The sequence below is a fragment of the Malus sylvestris genome, chromosome 15, assembly GCF_916048215.2.
Source record: "Malus sylvestris chromosome 15, drMalSylv7.2, whole genome shotgun sequence".
Lineage (NCBI taxonomy): Eukaryota > Viridiplantae > Streptophyta > Magnoliopsida > Rosales > Rosaceae > Malus > Malus sylvestris.
Genome location: NC_062274.1, coordinates 47,222,442 through 47,239,686, shown reverse-complemented (window position 1 = coordinate 47,239,686; position 17,245 = coordinate 47,222,442).

Below are 17,245 nucleotides of genomic sequence, written 5' to 3'. Positions count from 1 at the left end.
GGCCCAGGGAGGATTTGTAGCAATATGTACATATACTTTATGACATGTTTACGTAAAGGTAATCGGAATAAAGAAAGGGAATTGAATTTCGATTACAAGGTATTCCGGTGTTTACTAAATATTAAGGAATAAAAAAAGTGGTGGACCCACACGAAACAAGGAATCCAATTCCTGAAATTGGAGGAACCGGATTCCCTAGTTTTGTGAGGTATTTGAATTCCTTGAGGGCAAGGGAATCGGGAATGCATCTTTTATTCCAATTATGCCCTCACTTGTTTCTTATTATCCCAACATTGCCCTTTATTTGACACTCATTATGTCATTTTTAATAAATAAATAAAACCTATTTATATATTTTTATATATATAATTTTATTATATAAATTTAATTAAGAATTTAATTTAATTAATTAGTATGAAAATAATTTATTTATGTAAGGGCAATTTAGTCATCAACTTAGTTTTCATTCCGATTGAAGTGAATTAGTAAACAATTTATATGGACTCAACATCATTCTTGCCATCTTTTAATAAATAAATAAAATCTATTTATACATGCTTATATAGATGAATTTTATTATATAAATTTAATTAAGAATTTAATTAAATTAATTAGTATGAAAATAATTTATTTAAGTAAGGGCAATATAGTAATGAACCTAGTTTTCATTCCGATTGACATGAATTAGTAAACAACTTATATGGACTCAACATCATTCCTACTCCGATTCCTGACAGTTTTAGTAAAAAACTTCAACAGGAATCAGATTTTGATTCCACCTCATTTCAATTCCTCCTCAATCCAATTCCCCCTCAATCTAATTCCTTTCAATTTGATTATGGATTAGTAAACACGCTATTAATGTATATAGTCTATATAATAGACAAAAAAATGTGTAAGAATTTTTTTTTTAATGAAATTGGCCCAGTGAGTATTTAGCACAGCTAAAATATAAAAATTACTACAGAAATTGTGATGTGATTTTGTTCAAGATTATTTTGCTTTGATATAGTGGGTTTATATTAGTTTCAACCAATTATTTTTAGATTGTCCTTACTTCTACTTTTAGTGTTTTGCTTTGTGCTAGTTGTGTGGTTGTATTGATACCTAATGGAAAAGAAAAAAATACCACGCCAATAAGAAACAAACACGTTAATCAACACTTAATTAATACATGATGAAAAAGAAAAAAATACCACGCCAATTTTTGCTCTCACCCAACCACTCCCTTTCCTGTACTCCAATTCTTCATTTTAGTTACCTACTATAAAAAGAGCCTTGAATTTCGGACAACGAGCACTATCAATTCCTCCCTTGTTTTAATAGAAAAATAAATAAGAAATAAAATCACAAGTTTTATTATTTATAGATGATCATTGAATTTCAACGGTACAAATGATATATTTTTTTAAAATTTTCTTTTATACATAATCCTTGCAAAGTATAAGAAATATGGGTGTGCAAAGAAATAGACAAACATAACATTCTAGAAAAATATTGAATTTTATCATGACAATTAAATGAGTAAAGAATTTCGAATTAAACTGAAATTTTTTTTGCGACTGTAATCTATGGATAAAAGCTTAAAAAGTAGACAACTCGAACCGTTGTAAAAGAATGCGAAGTGAATCTGTAGACATCGAAATTTTGGTAAATAAATGTTGACCGATAAATCAAAATTTCAACGCTCATGTATTACATAAATTTTACACGTAGCATGTGACTCGACGAAAAATTGAAATGAGTCGGAAAAGTCATCAAACAGGACACGTGTCAACACCTGGCAGAAACGATTTATTTCATCTGGAATATTATATTCAAAATTAAGCTTTGGAAAATTCTATAAATAGAAGCCAATTTCATTCATTTGGGGAAACCAATTCATATTACACCAAAACCTTGAAGCTTTGAAACTCTAAAACTCCGAAACTCTCAAGCATCCAGGTTCTCGAAGAATCAAGAAAGCCTTCTTCGTTATTCGTTCATCATTCTTCTAAGATCAAGCCCCGACGACCCTTGGATCAACAATCATCCACCTTTAAGGTCAAGCCCCGACGACCCTTTTGAAGAACTTCCACCAATTCAAGATCAAGCCTCGACGGCCCTTGAAGAAAGTGTTCATCGTTCATCATCCGTTCATCCTAAGATCAAGCCCCAACGGGCCTTTGGATTAACAACGTTGACAAATCCACACATCCAACCGTCCTTCAAGATCAAAGCCCAAAAGCCCTTGAAGGTCCGTTCATCATTGTTCTTCAAGATCAAGCCCAAAAGCCCCTTGAAGATTCGTTCATCACCATTATTCAAGATCAAGCCTTAACGGCCCTTGAAGAAGCGCTCATCCTCAAGATCAAGCCCTAACGGCTCCTTGAAGATCTGGTCAAATCCACCTTCAAGATCAAGCCCACAGCCCTTGAAGAACGTTCATCCTTAGATCAAGCCCAACGACCCTTTGGATCAATCACACATCCACAAATCAACACCTTACGGAGATCGAATCAGAGGATCAAATTTGAAAGAGATTGTAACCCAAAATCATCAAATACAAATATTATTTTGTACACGTGTTCTTGTCTCTTTTGTTTCAGGAATATTTCATGTTCACAAATTTGGCATGCCCAGTGGGACTATCTTTACCTCTCATCTCTTTCTCTGTTCAAGAAATTTAAGCACACTTCCAAAATCAATGGCATCAAGGAAGGCTCAAGTTGTTCCCACAACCGGCACAAAGAACAAGAGCGTCCTCGTCGCAAGTGGTGTCACTTTGGGCATCACGACTCGAAGCAAGGCAAGAGCTACTTCCGCCGCCTCTTTCACCTCTGCATCAACTCTGCCAAGGGAACAAGAGCACCCAAGGCATGAGCCTGTGATCACCTTAGCCTCACTAAGGGCACCAAGGGGGGAAAGCCCAAGGAAATACTCCGAATCCATGCTCTCCGATGCCGATTCAAGCGGCAGTTCAGCCATGCAAGTCATGACTACTGGAGCAACTTCAATCGATGAGCAGCTGGCTCAAATGAATGAAGCAATCGCAAGGCTAACCCGAACTGTGGAAGAAAAAGACTTGCAAATTGCAGCACTAGTCAACCGACTGGAGGCGCAGGACGGCGAGAAACCCGACCCAGAGGATGATCCATTAAAGGGAGGAGCTGGCGGAGAAGAGGAGCCTCCGGTGAAGAAAATCGATGTGAAGCCGGAGCCAGACCAAGCAGCGGCACTCATGGGATCTCTTTATATCCAGCAGCTGCAAGAGATGATCACCAACACCATCAAGGCACAGTATGAAGGGAGCTCTCATGCCTCCACGTTGTACTCGAAGCCTTACTCGAGGAAGATTGACGCCTTAAGGATGCTGATGGGCTATCAACCGCCGAAGTTTATGCAATTTGACAGAAAGGGAAACCCAAAGCAACATGTCGCACATTTCATCGAAACCTGCAACAATACAGGGACGGAGGGAGATTACCTCGCCAAGCAGTTTGTGCGCTTGTTAAAAGGAAACGCATTTGAGTGGTACACAGACCTGGAGCCCGAGTCCATCAACAGCTAGGAACAGTTAGAAAGGGAATTCCTCAACTGCTTCTACAGTATCTACTGCACTGTGAGCATGCTAGAGCTGACGAGCACGAAGCAATGGAAGGAAGAACCAGTCATGGACTACATCAACCGATGGCGTAATCTAAGCCTCGACTATAAGGACAGGCTCTCTGAGATTTCTTCAATCGAGATGTGTATCCAGGGCATGCAATGGGGTTTACAATACATCCTTCAAGGTATCAAACCACAGACTTTTGAAGAATTAGCCACCCGTGCCCACGACATGGAGCTGAGCATCGCCCACCATGGAAAGAAGGAGCCAATCACCGATTTCAAAAGGGATAAAGTGTTTACTTCCAGAGCAGACAATCATGGGAAAAAGCCCGCCAAGGAAGCTTTTACCACCAATACCACCCCTATCAAGACTTTGTCCACACCCGTCAAAATCTCCTTCAATAACAAAGCAAATGAGATAAAAAGAAGTGAGCCTTCCCATACCCAAGATAGGTACAAAAACACCTTGAGGGAACTGGAGCAGAAGGTATACCCTTTTCCGGACTCCAACATGGACGTAATGCTGGACGACCTGCTGGAGAAAAAGGTGATTGAGTTGCCCGAATGCAAACGCCCTGAAGAGATGAATCACATCAATGATCCCAAGTACTGCAAGTACCATCGTATCGTGGGTCATCATGTGGGCAAATGTTTCACCTTAAAAGAACTTATCATGAAGTTGTCACAACAAAGGCAGATTGAGTTCGACCTAGAAGACACAGCTACAACGCACACCACTACGGTCGTGTTCGGATCCTTTGATCCTGTGCCTCTTTAAGAAATGTTTGACCATGCTCGGCAATACTCAAACCACACTGCACCCTTTACACCACTGTCACTGGGGGCAAGCAACCAAGATGCACCTACTGACGATGACAAAGGATGGACATTGGTGACCTATAAGAGGACGAGGAAACCGAGACCGCAAGCTATAAAGCCAAAGGGGGAACAAGGGAGAAAGCACAGCCGCCGCCGCAGTAATAAGAAGCCTAAAAGAAACATAAGAGCTGCTAAGCCAATATATGCTGGGGAACCTGCGGAGCAAAAGCCACGCATTCCTGTCTCCTTGCACGAGTACTTCCCGGAGGACTTCTTCCAACATTGCACTATCGCTGCATGTCACATGGTCGAAGTAGAAATAGAAGAACCCTCAAAAGGAAAAGTTGTCACCACTGAGGGAGAAAATACTCTTACACATGAAGAAGGTCTGCCAACACAATTTAGCATCAAGGAAGCGTTACAATTGCCAAAGAAGATACGAAGGGCACTGGCAGTGGTTTTAACAAGTCCAAACGACCACAAAGTGCAAGAAAGTAAGAACGAAGGCTTGAGGCTTCGGCCACACGAGTGTGCCACATGCTGTGCCGCCGATGACACAATCCACTTCACCGACGAAGACTTGCTGCTAGGATCCAAGCCTCACAACTGTCATCTCTTCATCTCTGGGTACGTAAAGGAGCACAAAGTCAACCGCATGATTGTGGATGGCGGATCGGCCATAAATATCATGCCAAAGTTAACAATGACCACAATCGGCATCAAGGTGGATGAACTATCCCTAAGCCGTCTACTAATCCAAGGTTTTAACCAAGGAGGACAAAGAGCGATGGGCATGATTAGAGTGGAGATGACCATTGGTGAACTCAAGTCAAGCACAATATTTCACGTGATTGATGCAAGAACTTCTTACGGTTTGCTCTTAGGAAGGCCTTAGATCCATGCGAATGGATTAGTACCGTCCACCCTTCACCAATGCTTAAAATTTTACCGAGAATGAGTAAAGGTGATCTATGGCGACACCAAGCCATTCACCGAAGCCGAATCACATTTCGCAGACGTCAAGTTCTACATGGATGAAGACATGGTGCCCGAAACTCTTCCAAAAGAGATTAAATCTATGGGCAAAGCAACACCTAAAAAGCAGGAGTGGCAAGCCGTGCCCAAGAAGCAAGAAGAAGAAGTTATGCCATCTGCAAGCAAAAACGCAATGAGCTTGCTAAACCTGCAACAACTAGAGAGAGTAGGACGCCCTCAAATGGACCAAACATACCCGTTTTCCGATACATCCCGACGTCGAGAAGAAAGAATAGTCAATCCCCGTTTGAAACTGCAGCAAGCAAAGTCGATGCACAACGGCACATGGATAATGTAAAGTTGCTTAAAATGAATGCAGTTTTGCCTCTGACACAGCTAGGCGACACTAAGGTTGCAAGACCATCACAAGGCTTCATAAAAGGCCTGCCAAAGGGGGTAAAACCAAGCTTTTTCCCAACCAAGAGGGCCGAATAAGGTTTTGATCCAAACGCCTACAAACTCATGTCGAAAGCTGGGTACAACTTCACCTCCTCTGCAAATTTGGGAAAGAAGGATTTGAACACCGTCAAAGACAACGAACGTGATCTTACTAAAACTCAGAAGAAGTTGGAGGAGCATGGTTGCGGGTTAACAACAACAAAGCTGGACTTGGCTTTACACCAAATGCACCGGTGAAGATCTAGCGCTCAACACATCAGCGTGAGCATTATACAAGATAAAGAGGAGCCTCAACCTGCCCCCCAAATGTCAGTATTTGATAGAATGAATCGTTCAAGGCCCAGAGTTTCAGCACCTAAACTCATTGGCGGTCAAAACAGAACTTCCGTCTTCAAAAGGCTTAACACGTCAGCATCTCGAAGCTCTGTTTTCAAAAGGTTGTTGAAACCTAAGAAGTAAAGCAATACGACTAGCTTTCCTCCATGACAGTCAGTTATGGAAAGACTTGAAGAAGCCAAAGAGCCTTCCAGAAGGAGAAAGACGACACCAGAAGTAGAAAAGATCGATCGTCTGGCAGAAAAGGATGACGTTCGAAGTTCCATTCCTTCAAGAATGAAGCGCCAAGCAATTTTGGAAGTTAACATAGTTGGATCACTGAAAGTGAAAAGGCGCACCATCATCCACACTGGACAATCTTCATGCCAACAAGCTCGAGAGGTTAACACCGAAGAAGAGGCCCAAGACGTCTTCCACATCACAATCCAAGAAGGTGAAGAAGATGAAATCCTCGAGGAAGATGTCATTGCAGCACCGTCACAACTCGAAGATGGGGGTAAGCCATAGTTGACGATCTCAAAGAACTCAACTTAGGCACAAGTGAGGAACCGAAGCCTATATTCTTGAGTGCATTACTAAGTGCAGACGAGATAGATAAGTATTACCAGCTGCTATTAGAGTACAAGGACGTATTTACTTGGACCTACAAGGAAATGTCCGGCCTCGACCCTATCATTGTTGTGCATCATCTTGCAATCAAGCCTGGAACGTAACCAATAAAGTAAACTCAAAGACGCTATCAATCCAAGCTCATCCCACAAATCAAGGCCGAGATTGACAAGTTGATCAAAGCAGGCTTCATTCGAGAGGTGCAATACCCCAAGTGGATTTCCAACAACGTCGTAGTCCTTAAGAAATCTGGACAAATACGTGTTTGCGTATACTTCCGAGACCTCAATGATGCTTGCCCAAATGATGACTTCCCTTTGCCAATCATTGAAATCATGGTGGACGCGACCACTGGCCATGAGGCACTATCATTTATGGATGGCTCTTCTGGATACAATCAAATTTGTATGGCTCTTGAAGATGAGGAACTAACAGCCTTCCGCACTCCAAAAGGTATCTACTGCTACAAGGTGATGCCCTTTGGTCTAAAGAATGCTGAAGCTACATATCAACATGCAATGCAGAAGATCTTCAATGACATGCTACACAAGAACGTAGAATGCTATGTAGATGATGTGGTGGTCAAGACAAAGAAAAGATCAGATCACTTGAAGGATTTGCGAGTAGTGTTTGAAAGGTTGTGAAAATACAACCTCAAGATGAACCCGTTAAAGTGTGCATTTGGCGTCACATCTAGAAAGTTCCTTGGCTTTATTGTCAAGCATCGTGGCATTGAAGTGGATCAATCAAAGATCAAGGCCATTTAAAGCATGCCCGAGCCAAGAAACCTGCATGAGTTGAAAAGTCTACAAGGACGGCTAGCCTTCATCAGACGCTTCATCTCCAACCTTGCAGGGCGTTGTCAACCGTTCAGTCGACTCATGAAGAAAGATGTTCCATTCGTATGGGACAAAGCATGCAACAATGCTTTTGAAAGCATAAAGAAGTATTTATCAAGTCCACCTGTCCTGGGGGCACCTGTACCAGGGAAACCGCTCATATTGTACATTGTTGCTCATGAAAGTTCAGTTGGAGCACTCTTGGCACAGGAAAACGAATCCCAGAAAGAATGAGCGCTCTACTACCTCAGTCGAACGCTCACCGGCGCTGAGTTGAACTACTCCTCAATAGAAAAAATATGCCTTGCCTTGATGTTTGCCATCCAGAAGCTCAGACATTACATGCATGCTTACACCATCCACTTGGTTGCTAAAGCTGACCCGTCAAATACGTCATGTCCAAGCCAGTTTTGACAGGGTGACTAGCTAAATGGGCATTACTTCTCAATCAATACGAGATCATCTACGTCCCAGCTAAAGCCGTCAAGGGACAAACGCTAGCAGACTTCCTTGCCGACCATCCAATTCCAGTCGATTGGAAAATCTCAGATGACTTGCCTGACGATGAGGTGTTCTACATCGACATATTCCCGACATGGACGATGTTTTTCGACGGATCTGCAAGAGCAGACGGAGCGGGGGCAGGAGTAGTATCCATGTCGCCACAAAGGCAAATACTACCTTATTCATTTCAACTAAGCGAATTATGCTCCAACAACATCGCTGCTCATCGGGCTCCAAATGGCAATCAACATGGAAATCACAGCCCTTGAGATATATGGCGACTCCAAGCTCATAATCAATCAACTCCTGACTGAATATGAGGTGAGGAAAGATGATCTCGTCCCATACTTTCGGCTGGCAACGTAATTGCTACAAAGGTTTGAGGCTGTAACACTAGAACACGTGCCAAGAAAAGAGAATCAAATGGCAGACGCTCTCGCCAACCTAGCCTCGAGCATGACATTAGGAGAAGACGAAGCTGCAAATGTGCCAGTCTGCCAAAGATGGGTAATCCCGCTTGTCACTGAAATGGTACTAAGTGATACAAACGTTATTTCAATACTTCCAGTCAACGTTGAAAAATGGAGACAGCCTCTGATTAACTACTTGGAGCATGGAATACTTCCAGATGATCCAAAACACCGCTCTGAAGTACGTCGACGAGCACATCGCTTCCTCTACTACAAAGGGACACTCTACCGGTGATCTTTTGAAATAGTACTTCTGAGATGCCTAGGCGAGGAAGAAGCCAATCAAGCCATGGAAGAATCACACTCAGGAATATGTGGGGCGCATCAGTCCGGACCAAAGCTTCATTTCCAGCTCAAAAGAATGGGTTACTACTGGCCAAGCATGGTAAATGACTGCCTAGAACACGCCAAAAGGTGCTAAGCCTGCCAATTTCACGCCAACTTCATACATCAACCGCCTAAACCATTACATCTCACAGCTACTTCATAGCCTTTCGATGCATGGGGATTGGATGTCGTAGGGCCAATTGCGCCAAAGTCATCTGCAGGAAAAGCTTACATCCTGGCTGCAAACAGATTACTTCTCCAAGTGGGCTGAAGCCATACCCCTGAAAGAAGTCAAGAAGGAAACTGTCGTCCGTTTCATCAAGGAACATATCATCCACCGATATGGTGTGCCTTGTTACATTGTCACTGACAACGAAAAACAGTTTTCCAACCGACTCGTGGACAAGCTATGTGAAAAATACAAGTTCAAGCAGCACAAATCCTTCAAGTATCATGCTCCGGCCAATGGTCTCGCAGAAGCATTCAACAAGACATTGTGCAACCTCCTGAAGAAGGTAATCGGCAGAACAAAGAAAGACTGGCATGAAAGAATAGGCGAAGCACTTTGGGCATACAGGACGACATATAGAACGCCTACCCAAGCTACACCTTATTCTCTCGTATATGGCTTGGAAGCTGTTCTACCGCTTGAAAGTCAAATCCCCTCACTAAGGATGGCTATACAAGAAGGCTTGACTGACGAAGAGAATGCAAAGTTACGCCTTTAAGAGCTAGAAGCGTTGGATGAGAAAAGACTCAAAGCCCAGCAACACTTAGAGTGTTATCAAGCAAGACTCTCCAAGGCCTTCAACAAGAAAGTTCTCACTCGTTCTTTTCAAATGGGAGATCTCGTCCTTTCATTGAGTAGGCCTATCATCACAACTCACAAGTCAAAGAGCAAGTTCATGTCAAAATGGTGTAACATCCCACATCGCCTAGGGGAGTGATCCTTAAATGTATATTCTCATCCTTACCTAGCACGAGGCCTTTTGGGAGCTCACTGACTTCGGGTTCCGTCGGAACTCCGAAGTTAAGCGAGAAGGGGGCTAGAGCACTCCCAAGACGGGTGACCCACTGGGAAGTTGCTCGTGAGTTCCCAAAAACAAAACCGTGAGGGAATGGTAAGCCAAAAGCGGACAATATCGTGCTACGGTGGTGGAACGTGCCCGGGAAGTGGTCCGCCCCGGGCCGGGATGTGACAATTTGGTATCAGAGCCTAACCCTGGTCGTGGTGTGCCGACGAGGACGTCGGGCCCCTAAGGGGGGTGGATTGTAACATCCCACATCGCCCAGGGGAGTGATCCTTAAATGTATATTCTCATCCCTACCTAGCACGAGGCCTTTTGAGAGCTCACTGGCTTCGGGTTCTGTCGGAACTCCAAAGTTAAGCGAGAAGGGGGCTAGAGCACTCCCAAGATGGGTGACCCACTGGGAAGTTGCTCGTGAGTTCCCAGAAACAAAACCGTCAGGGCGTAGTCAGGGCCCAAAACGGACAATATCGTGCTACGGTGGTGGAACGCGCTCGGGAAGTGGTCTGCCCCGGGCCGGGATGTGACAAATGAGATGGACCATACGTAATACAAGAAGTCTACACCAATGGTGCCTACTTAATCATGGCGGAAGACGGCTTGAAGATCGGCCCAATCAATGGCAGATTCTTGAAACACTACTACCCCTAAAAAAAAGCGACAACTCTTGCTCTTTGTTCGCACGAGCCTAAACTGCATGAACCAAAGCTCCTGGCCCGCAAGAGCATAAACTGTGTACGGTAAAATCATCATCAAAATCATCATCAAAATCATTGTTAAATTCATCGCTCATTTGAACTACGTTATGACTTGATCCCTCCTCAACTGAGGGTACGTAGGCAACTTGAAACTTCAAAACTTCAAGTACAGTCACACCATCAAAACTTCAAAAATGTAAATACTTTATTTCTTTAAAAGAAGAAGTCGGCTCCAAAGCCTTATTACAAGAAAAAAAAAACAGAAGATACTACTTGAAAACTATGTCCCTAAAACTACGAAGGCGATCTTCAAGCAAGCCTTCCAAAGTTTTTAAAGTTTCTACCTCGGTGGGAGACAAGATGGGCAACTCCATAGTCATGCATTTCTCTCGTTCTAGGCGTGAAATTTCCTCCTGGTACTAAGAAAGTGTAGTTCCCTGCTCCAAGAGAACACTTTCAAGTTGCGATACTTCAATTACCAACTGCTCTCGCTCTCGCACCAACACATCTAGACGCACCTGGACAGAAGTTAAAGAAGTCTTTATGAATTGATAATCTCCTGAAGCAGCTTGCTAAGAAGACCAGACTTGAGCCAGTGACAAGTTTATATTTGCTAGCTGATGAGCTCTAACATTCGGACTCAACTTCTCCAAGGAAATAGCACACAAGGAAGAATACTCAGTCGAGGCGGCCATAAGTTCAGCAATCTTGATCTTCAACGATGAAGAATCAACGTTAAGGCTGTCAATCACAGAAACAAGCTTCGATAAGTCCTCATTGAGCAATGTAAGATCTTCCAACGGGCATTTAGAAATCCTCTTCTCTATATGGCTCTTGATATCCATTGCCGCACCAAGATGGATGCGATGGATGACTTGCTCAGTACCTCTAAGATTCGGCCCTCTCAAAGAGATCCCCGAACTAGCTGGCAAAGGTGTTGGACGCATGATGGACTCTTGTACGCCTCCACCTACACACGGTAAGCTTGGGAAATTGGGCAGATTTTGAACAAGCTCTGCACCAGGTGGATCCCCAATCTCCCCATCTGTAGGTAGATTGCCTCCAAGTAGCATGTCCGTACAGGTGTAAATGCCCACAGTCACCAGATTAAAAGAACAAGAAGGCCCAACCTAAACAAAACAAAGAAATATGTTAGAAATGAAAGCTAAAATAATAAAAAATATATATAAAAAGAGAGAAAGAAATACGTACATCTGACACACGACCATCGGATTGAGGAGGCCTAAACATTCCTTTCTTCTTATGACGAAAATTAACATCGCTGTCAACCTGAGCGACTTCGAGTGACCGCTTGTTTAAAACTTGTTGGCGTAGCCGCAAAACAGGTCCATCTCCGTGCGAATCAACTTCGTCACCCACTTCTTCAGAAGCATCCAGGTGGGGAGAGGACAGACGCAAGTGTTGATGGGCTAAAACCATAGGTCTATCTTGCAAATGAGTGACACTCGCACAATCAAAAGGTACCAACTGCGTAGGAACCACAGAACAACCCTCATTTAACGCATCATGATGTGAATGGGAAGAATTGGTACCACTTGTCGTCCCTAAATTCTCATAATATACCTTTGACCACCAACGTACGTAAACACGGGTTATTAGATTACTCTTGAACTCGTCATAGGTCGGCAGGGTGATAGAAGCATTTATACATGCACGGGTACACGACTCCCAATGCATATACACGGCTTGCAAAGATTATGATCGAGCTTTCTCCCTCAACGTGTCTGGCACATTTTGGACAAAACTAAATTGCCTGCTAAAGCGGTGAGGACTGTACGACTGAATGATACATCGGTCTTCTTGGCGCAAAGAAACATACCCCGAGCGGAGACTTATAAGGTAAGACAAGTCTGAAAAGTGGAAATGCGAATCATCCATGATGTCTTGCCGCACCGACCCAACCCTCGCCAGGCGATCCATCCTTAATCCTTCACAACTTCTAAATAATGTTTGCGCCTGCTGATCGTTGAGACTCTTCGCAGAAAGCATGCCAGAATACTTCGTCATCAAGGGTCCCAGCTTGACTATGGAGGGCCCAGACTTGTCTAAAGTTGACGAAGAAAAATGAGTACAAAAGTACTCACCCAACCAACCGTACACGTAGTGGTAAGGAAGTACCGCATCACGATCTTCAGTGTTTGCCAAGTTCAAAACAACTCTTAAGCCGTCATAAATGTTGGCTAAGGCTGGAATAGCAAGGCTAAAAGTTTCGCCTGCAGCCATCTTGCTAGCAACTTTGAAGACTCCAGGACGAATCAAGTTGACGTCGTCTTTAGGGAAGACAAACTTACAAAGCCAACAAGCTAAGAATGTAGCTAAGTAAGATTCTTCCAAGTGCTCTAAAGCCACGTCGAGATCCTCAAATTTCGTCAACTCATTAGGGGTACGTCGCCTAGCTAGACCAATGACGCCTGACAGATCAGAGTCTCCCTTAGGCCTGGTTGTCTTGTTACGACCATTTTTTTTTCGAAGGCCTCTTGTACTTCATGGCATCCCAATACCAAAACCGGATCCACGAAGAAATCTTCACGCCTGACTTACCGGGGGCTTCTTGGAAAAACTTATGGTACACCCAGAACAAATAGCGGCAGCTCGCAGGCAATCCTCGACTGTTGCGACAAGAAAACTCCTCCACACTAGGAAGAACCTCATCATAAAATTTTCCTTGGATAGGCAGACCCCCTAGCTTGTGGAGATCTCTAAAGTGAAATCGACATCTCCCCTCGAGCCGTGTGAAGCGTGTTGGTCGCTGAACACCAATGCTCAAAGAATGCACGAATGACAGAAGGCTGGTGATCATAACTGAACAAAGATGCGTATACAACATGATAAAGGCATGTGTTGGTAAGTACATCTTTGGAGCGGCTCAAGACATCTTCAAGTCATTCCCAATAAAACTCAACAAAGACGGCTCCTCTAGTAATCGACAGGGTGTTATTCCAAGTTATAGCTCCGCTACGGATACGATCACCAAGAAGCTTATACTTAACCAAAGGGTTGGCACGATCATGGTGCGAAGAGTTCAAGATAAGAATCCTCGATTTGCACACCTTCTTCTTTGTAGTTGATCGAACGGTGTCTACCACCTCCCAAGATACCTCAGAAGACCACGACTTAATATGCATGGAGTTGTCTTTTATGGGAAGAACAAGCGCCTTAGGGCCAGTCAATGGCGCATAAAGCTTCAATGTCGTTCCACTATCTTGTGGATCGCCTTCCTTTGCAAGAATGGTGATGGTGTTGTTTTTAAAGCACTTGAGAAGCACCATGACTGCAACGGAAAAGTCAGCCACAAAGCTTGAGCAGCACGGCAGAGATGACAGCTACAAGACGGTCCTTCAAAGCACGCTACAGTGGTAGAGGAAACTAAAATGCTACACAATCACACTACGCAAACCCACAGCGACTACTCAAGCAATTTCTTGCACCGCACAGCGACGTCATCGCCAAGGGAAAACTGTGACCAAAAGGCATTACACAGCGAAGCCCCACTGCAGTCTCTTGCACAGCACCACACGGCAGCGCACCACTGAGGGAAAATTGTGATCAAAAGGCACTACACAGCGAAACCTCGTTGCAATCTCTGGCACAAGAACTAGGCAACCTGCTCACTCCACCACCAACAATCACACCTCTGAAAGCTTCATGAGGGTCCCAGCATCATGCTCTGCCTTCTTAAAATTAAGGATTCCTGGCATCACAGCAAAGAAATCCATCAGTGGGGGCACAAACACACTGTGCATAAAAATAGACACATTATATGGTATTATATGTGTGTGTGTATATATATATATATATAAGACACGGCAACCAAGTTCCATATACAAATATATACAATGTGTACATAGTGATGGTGACGGGACGTTCAAACTTCCACATACATACATATATATATATATATGGCTTGAAAGGACGCAAGTGGTGATGGGACGATTGAAGGAATATATATATATATATATATATATATATATATATATATATATATATATGAGGTCCGAAAGATTGAAATTGTCCTCAGCCTAAAACATACCTAAAAGCTTACTGTTGTTGCACCACGATGTCACCCGTCTGCAAACTCCAGCACCTCCTGCGTGCACCACGAACTGCACTCCTTTGTCTTACAGCCTGCTTGCTGCTCGATGTTACTTCGCCACGACTGATGCCCGCCATTGTTTCAAGACTTCAACTAGCTGCTGCATGCACTACTCAGTCAACATTATTGATGGATAGTAAACCAAAGCTTAAGTCAGTGTATATACATATGTATATAAATATATATATATATATATATACACACACACACATGTCAAAATCATCCTCACCTTAAAATGAAGGAACCTGGATCCTCCCTCTGCTCCATCTTCCGCCCATCGCCAAGCACCATGCGGGGATATATATAGAAAAGAAAGAGAAGGTGTTGGTTGAAAAAAAAAAATTGTCTTTTGGTGAAGGGAAGAGACGGGAGAAAAAAAAAGAAAGGGAAATGAAGGTGGTGGTGCATGAGCACCATGTGCAGAAAAAAAAAGTATAAAGGTTTCAGGAATGGTGCACCGCACCATGAAAAAAAAAACCATCAGCCCATTTTGAAAAGGAGCAAAAGAAAGTAGGAAGGTGGGATGGTGTGGATTGCACCATATGAAAAAAAATAATAATATATAAAAAATAATGGGTGGGTGCATGATTAAAAAAAAAAAAAAAAAAAAAGGAAATGAAGGTGGTGGTGCATGAGCACCATGTGCAGAAAAAAAAATTTAAAGAAAGGTAGTGGCACCGAAAGCAAATAAGAAAGTATAAATTTTTTTTGATGTTGTGTGTGTGTGCAAGTTGTCAAAGATTTGCCTTTGGCTGAAGGCAACACACGGTAATAATGGAAATAGTGATGTCTTACACAAAAGCAGAAGATGGGAGAAAAAAAAAATGCATTGAGAGAAGTAAAGTCCATTTTATTTATTTCTCTGGAAAGATTACATAAAATTGCATTCTACATGCAAACAAAAAAATTTACAAATGTGCAAGCAGCAAATATAAGGGAGCCTTCATTGATCAGGTGGTGCCTCATCACTCAGCGGAACTCGGGGAAGAAGAGGAGCCAGAGGTTAATCATTTGGAGCTTCATTACGCGGTACAGCCCCAGAAGACGAAGGCAACTGTTTTTGGAACAAACCCACAAACCTCTGATGATCCAGTAAAATCTGACCATTGGATTCCTGCATCTGGTCAATCTTCCTCTTCATGTTTATAGCATAGTTATGTACGAGCCTGTGCAACTGTTTATTCTCATGTTTGAGCCCTCTAATCTCCTGTTTAAGACTCATCACTTCAGCCGCCAATGATTCAACTTGACGGGTTCGAGCAAATAGGCGTTGGGCCATATTAGACACAGAACGTGCACACTGCACACTAAAAGCCAGAGAATCCTTAACAGCCAACTCATCAGACCGTTTGGAAAGCAGTCTGTTATCTTTTGGAGTGACAAGGTTCCAGGCCACCACTGCAGCGGTCATATCATTCTTCATCACCAAGTCCCCGACGGTAAGAGGACCAGTAGAGGATATGAAGGATGGGCGTCATATGTTGTCTGGAGAAGGCGGGACTGCCTCTTCACCAAGGTTCAAGTCAAAACGACGGTCGGAGGGTTCAAACATTTTTAAAGGTGTTAAAAAAAAAGGAGGTCGGACGAATCAAGATCTTAGAAGTGCAAGAAGGGAGTTTCTACGAGTGAAAATTCAAGTGTGCTTTGAAACGAACTGCATGTCTCTATAAAAATCAGCACTCGACGGGATTTCAGAGATCGAAGAGGCGAGCTAAAAATTCGAAGAGGCCAATTCAAAAATCGAAGAGGCAAGCTCAGAAATCGGAGAAGCATCTTGCTTTTCCAGACGCGTTAGCATTCGTCACACGCAAACTCAGCTTTGCAGAAATCACGACCAATTTGTCGAAGCGCCGATCCTAGATATCGAAGAGGCACCAGTCTTTTTCAGCCTCGTCAACACCTGTCACATGCACACTCAGCTTGGCGGAAATTACGGACAATTTGTCGAAGATTTCTGATAAAGAACAAAGCACGTGAAGCCATACTGATCAATCACGCAATGGTTGCCGACACGAGTGAAAGAATAGTACCTCTACAGGTATTAAAGAACTTCTTATAACTGTCCACCTTCACCCTCTATAGCAAAGCAGACATACATAACCTTTCTTTATCTCCGAGACTGCCTTCCCAACGAAGCCTCTCGAGTCACTCAGTGTTCTTTATTCCTTGGGGTACCTCTGCAAACAAATAACACCAAAGCAAAAGTATCTCATATCACCAGGGTAGAAAGCAAGAGTATCTCATATCATGCGTTCTCCCTGTCCTTTCCTTTGTCTTTGTTCTTACCTGCAAAGACAAGGATAAAGAAAGCAATATGCTGGAACCTCCACTCAAACTTGGGTAAGGAACCGACTGCTTGGAACCCTTCCTTGATTGCCTACCTAGCACTGCTGTCGAGTACTCGTCTTCCATTGCTGCTGTACTTCCAAAGAAGCTGCCACATCTGCCTAGAGAACAGATAAGGCAAGTGAAAATG